General features: G+C 38.3%; 1 long non-coding RNA gene across 1 annotated transcript in view; it reads left to right on the top strand.

The window, feature by feature from the left end:
• The first annotated feature begins 1,566 nt into the window (after positions 1–1,566).
• Positions 1,567–5,822, top strand: part of LOC107649506 (uncharacterized) — an 18,968-nt gene continuing 14,712 nt past the window's right edge. Inside the window, exon 1 of the long non-coding RNA XR_001623251.2 lies at positions 1,567–1,794. This is a non-coding gene — a long non-coding RNA (uncharacterized LOC107649506). The remainder of the gene's footprint in view (positions 1,795–5,822) is intronic.

A 5,822-nucleotide genomic window follows, 5' to 3' on the forward strand; every position in this document is an offset into this window, starting at 1 on the left:
AGAGATTTACCTTATCCTATCTCTGATTTTCTTATTTCACTCTTTCTACATTTTGTAAATAAATCTTTTTGGAATAAACTAAATTCCTCGTGACCACACTCTTAAATAATCCATTCCACCCTTTTAAAATTAACCCCTTTATTCCCTTACAGAATTTTGTACTACAACTCATTGAGGCTATTGATTTTTTTCCTTAAAAGGTATTAAAAAAGTCCTTTAGATTAAATTAACTAGGAGAGCTAAAGGCTCAGTTTTATTGATATATATATATATATATATATATATATATATATATATATATAAGTGATGATCTAGGTACAAAAAGTCTGTGTGTTGACCTGAATCAATATTGTATCCTGGATGAAGACTCTTCCCATACTATTGTTAATTTCTTTTTGTTGAATATTACACGGTCTCATTTGGTTCGGGTCCAGAGTTTGAATCACTAAAACAGTCTGAGTCAGGTCTGTTGCAGAACAGTATCTCATCTCATATTTACTGGTATGTGTTTGTTAAGTGACTTTAAGACAAAGACTTTATCCTGGCACCTTATCATGCATGTAATAGCCATTTTTAAAATGTTGTTAAATGACCACCCTGACATACTACATTCTGACATGCCTTTGGCATGTATATTTTACATTCAAATGGAAAATGTACAAATCACTTTATTTTATTTTTTATTTATTATGGTTTATAGTTTTTTAAATCTTTTGTCTCAAGGCAAAATGAACCTTTCTTTTGTAGTTAATACTAATATATAACTATAATATATACCAGTATAACAGCATCCATTCAAAAAACCCTGTGAAATAGCTAATGCAAATATTATTATCCCTATCCTATAGATAAAGAAGTTGAGATTTAGAGAAGAGAGTAACTCGTACAAGGCCACCCAGCCAGTAGCTATTAGAAAGGGAATTTGAATCCATGCCTCTCCAGCCTCAAGACTCTAACTGTAGAGATTAGAAAAGTCTATCCTGGAAGCATGTCGGCTAGCTGGGAGAGCACTGTTGGAGCACGACCCTTCCTCTCACTCAAACACGTGATCCATTTGCACAGAGCATTTCTTTTCAATCTGCGCACAACTAAACCGACTCTGTATTCTTTCTGCTTCAACTTAAGCTCAGTGCTGAATTTGCCTTACAAAGTGTTTAACTTGGGTTTTGCCAATAGTTTTAATCTGTGAAAGATTCATGACTTATAACAATAAGATTAATTGCTTTGAAAGAACTCTCCTAGGCAGCTAATGCTGTGGCGAAGGTAATAACCAGCAAGAAAAGCAGATGAATTCCTGGCATACCAAAGAAGAAACTGATATTACCCAAATACACACAAGTCGTTTTTTTAGACTGAAGCGTTGAATCTGGTTTCTATTAGCTGAGTTGGATATTACTAAGGGCTGCAGGTTTCCTGTGGGTTAATTTGAAAGGCAATCTGGACTTCCTGTGTCTCAGCTGGAGCTTGATTTTCGCCATCTTTTAGCCATGAAATCAGAGGAGACCATAATAATACCCAAAGGCTCAGGTTTCATAAATGGCAATTCCTTATGGAGGATGGGGGGAGGGGAGTTGGGGGGAGTTGTAGCCAAGAATCCACACGAGGTCGTGATGATTCCAAAAGGCTCAGGTTTCACAAATAATGATAGCTGATCATGACCATCCATGTCGTCCTCACTATGTGCCAGGTATTGGGCTAAGTACTTTATAATTCTTTTCATCTCATTCGATCGTCACACCAACTCAGAGGAATAAAGGACAATTCCTTGTTGACGTTGACGGAGGGGAATGGAAGGTGGGGACAACACTTTCTGGGGATTGTGACCATATATTTGGGCTTTTAAGTCCTCTGACCCAGCTAAATCAGAAGGACTTTTACATATTCTTTTTAAGGAAAATTCGCCTAGTCCGAATGGGGGTGGAGAGCGTATTTCTCCCAGCATGTGTTTTTAATGACAATAATTAAATGTGCATAAAATGTAAAATGGTTAGAAGGATTTTTCCTCGTATGATAGGCATAGTACCAAATCATTGTAATATTTTGGGAGGTGCTGATCATTGGGATCATACTGTGTGATACAACATTGGAACTTAAATAAAACTACAAATTGATATTCTTTCTTAATGTTTTTTTAATTATCATGAACTCAGCAAGCATCAGCACAGTTGAACACTGCCCTACATAAAGAATAGAAACCGATACTAATTGACTCATTTTTTTGATTCTCAACATCTTCTCAGATCCCTCAGTTGCCCTCTTCCCTCAGATTAGAGGACTTGAGAGTGGAGCAGTACATTTCTTCTGGAGGCTTCCTTTGATAGAGGGCTCAGATCAGAAATTTTCAGATAATTCTCCACTTTCTGTCTGCAGCTCTTCTTGGTTTCAACCAAGTATCTACTCCTTGGTGGCTCCTCCAACCCCAACCCCCTTTTCAGCTTCCTTTCGTGTATTGACTTCCTCATTATCCAGTGAGATCCTTAAAGGCAAGGTCTGTTTTTCTTTTTCTATTTGCATCCCTAATGCTTAGTACATTGCCAGGTAATAGACACTTAATTGGTGTTTGTAGAATTAGATTAAACTGATTGTCTATGAAATCATGAATCCACAACATTGCCCTGCTTGCCTCTCTGAACGTCCTTCACTTCACTCATTTTTGAAATTATACACGGGTGCTATTGTATTTTTTCAATATCATTATCACTACCTCCCCACCCAATTTCCCCTCTCCTAAAAGCCCTTTCTCAGAAGAAGTAATTATAGTCACATAAAACCAATCCACACATTGGCCATGTCTGAAACTTCCGTTCCATTCTGTACCTTTAGTGCATTCCTTCTCTGCCAAGAAGAGAGAAACATGATTCCTCATCAGTCATCTGGAGTAATGGCCGGGCGATCATTGCATTAATCATAGGTCTTGCCTTTCATAGTTGCTATCTTTTATAATGGCAGCCATGTAAGTTGTTCTTGTTTCTGCTTACTTTCTTCTGTATCAGTTCGTAAAAGGCTTTGGCAGTTTCTCTGAAACCAGCCCTTCTAATTTGCAACTATGTAATACTGGCTCATTCTATTCACGTAACATCATTATTTTGCCATTATCCAACTAATTAACGAGCACAGTAAACCCAATTACAGTTCCTTGTTAGAACACAAATGCTGCTCTAAGTATTTCTTACCCATGTGATGCCTTTTCTTTTGTGATATCTCTGAGATTGAAGCCTGGTAGCAAAGCCCGTACTTTAGTCATTGGGGCGGCTGTGGACTGCCTTGCAATATGGCCGGATCATTTGGTGGCTCCACCAAAGGGCATTAGCCAGGATGAATCGGCAGTCCCTCTGTACACTGTCATTTTCCTTTAAAAAAAAGATTTGGTTGCCTTTGCCAACCTGATAAATGTGAGGAAGAACTTTAGAGTTCAAGTGAGTTTAGACAAAATCTGTTTTTTAAAAAAGTCACTGACCAGCGACGAGTGTTGGAGCGGCACAACTTGGTCGGTCCCAACAGAGCTTCCATGTCGCGGTGAGATTTTCAAGAGCAAGTTCGTTTTGAGAGAGAATTGAATGGAAATAGACATGCTTTTTAATCAAATTTTATTTTTTAAATAAGAGCCTGACAAGCATCCACAAGCATGAATTTCATGTACAAAGAAGAGAAGAACGAGGCTGTATACACAACTGTCCATCCATTGCACACTGCGTGGCTTTTAAAGAGCACATTGAATATTCCCTACAGATCTAGAGGTCCTTCGTACACATACGTATCCACATACATGACCTGCATCTTCTTTCAGTGTTTCTTTCCTTTCTGGCATCATTACTTAATGTTTTGGGATGACTCATTCATTTCGCCCAAGCCTAGAACCCCCCAGTACTGATTAGACCGCCGAGTCAATGATGCTTAAGTGCATGCTTAGCCCTTACGGAGACTGTAGAGGACTCAGAAACTGAATATCAGAGTGGAAGTAAACCTGCTGAGATCCGATGAACTCAGTATTTCTGTGAGGCTGTTGTTCTTGACTCGAGTCAAAGGACAGGTACTCTGGGACCTTTAACCATACTTTTTTTGCTTACAATTAGTCAGGGTTTATTATGGATAATGTAGGTCTCATTGATTGTCTTCCTGGCTCCTTAATTTGCATTTGGGTCCTCCAACGTGGTTCATAGACCACAGACAAATAGAGTTAGTCTCTGGCTCTGTCGGTCTGTCTCTCTCTCCCCCTACCTTGCAACAGATAAGTAATGCAGTGTATTAAAAGCCAGATCCTGGGTTCAAATTTGACTTCAAACAATTTTTTATCTGTGTGACCCTGAGCAAGTCACTAAGCTCCAATTGCTTAGCCTTTATCTCTCTTCTGCCTTGGAACTTCTACTTAGTATAGTGTAGACTTTCTAGGTCCTTCCATCAAACATTTAAAGTATGGAAGGATCTTCCAGTTTGCTTTTTCTTGGTATTTTTAAAAATTATCATGTTGAATTCATTATACATATATATATATATATACACACACACCTAGATATTTATAAAGTTTTCTTTTTTTACTTAATCATATATAAAAACACTTTTCACATTGAAAAATATTTCCAAATTGTCCCCCTGTGTCCCTCTCCTCCCCACTCCCTGAGAAGGTAAACAATCTGATATTGATTTTACATATGCAGTCAAGTAAAACATTTTTCCATTTATGTAGAAGGGAACATGAACAAAAGCCAAAAGCCAAAAAAGTGGAGGAAGAAAACGAAAGTGTGTTTGTTTGTACTCAGACTCCATTAGTTCTTTCCCTAGAAATACATAATATTTTCCATCATGGATCTTTGGGATTGTCTTATATCACTGTATTGCCCCAAATACCCAAGTCATTCAGTTGTTTATTATACAGTACGGCTATTATTGAATACAGTGTTGGCCTGGTTCTGCTCCCTTCATTTAAAAAATTCATTATTTAATTAATTAAATTAAAATATTTTTCCATGGTTACATGATTCATGTTTTTTAACTCCCCTCCTCCCTCCCCCCTCCCAGAGCCGATGAGCAATTCCACTGCGTTTTACATGTATCACTGCTCAAAACCTTTTTCTATATTATTAACATTTGCAATAGAGTGATCACTTAGAGTCTGCATCCCCAACCATACCCCCATTGAACCATGTGATCAATCACGTGTTTTTCTTCTTCACTTCTACTCTCACAGTTCTTTCACTGGCTGTGGATAGCATTCTTTCATATAAGATCCCTCAGATCCAAATCCCTGGATCATTGTATTACTACTAGTAATGAAGTCCATTATATTACATTGAGCCACAGTGTATCCATCTCTGTGTACAATGTTCTCCTGGTTCTGCGTCTCTCACTCTGCATCAGTTCATAGAGGTCTTTCCAGTTCACATGGAATCCCTCCAGCTCATCATTCCTTTGAGCACAATAGTATTCCATCACCAACATATACCACAATGTGTTCAGCCATTCCCCAATCGAAGGGCATCCCCTCATTTTCCATTTTTTTGTCACCACAAAGAGTGCAGCCATGAATGTTCTTGTACAAGTCTTTTTCCTTATTATCTCTTTGGGGTACAAACCCAGCAGTGCTATGGCTGGATCAAAGGGCAGACAGTCTTTTATCGCTCTTTGCGCAGTTCCAAATTGCCTTCCAGAATGGTTGGATCAATTCACAACTCCACCAGCAATACCTTAGTGTCCCAATTTTACCACATCCCCTCCAGCATTCATCATTTCCCTTTGCTATCATATTGGCCAATCTGCTAGGTGTGAGGTGATACCTCACAGTTGTTTTGATTTGCTCCCTTCATTTTGAATCAGTTCATGTAAAT

This window comes from Monodelphis domestica, chromosome 7, assembly GCF_027887165.1.
Source record: "Monodelphis domestica isolate mMonDom1 chromosome 7, mMonDom1.pri, whole genome shotgun sequence".
Lineage (NCBI taxonomy): Eukaryota > Metazoa > Chordata > Mammalia > Didelphimorphia > Didelphidae > Monodelphis > Monodelphis domestica.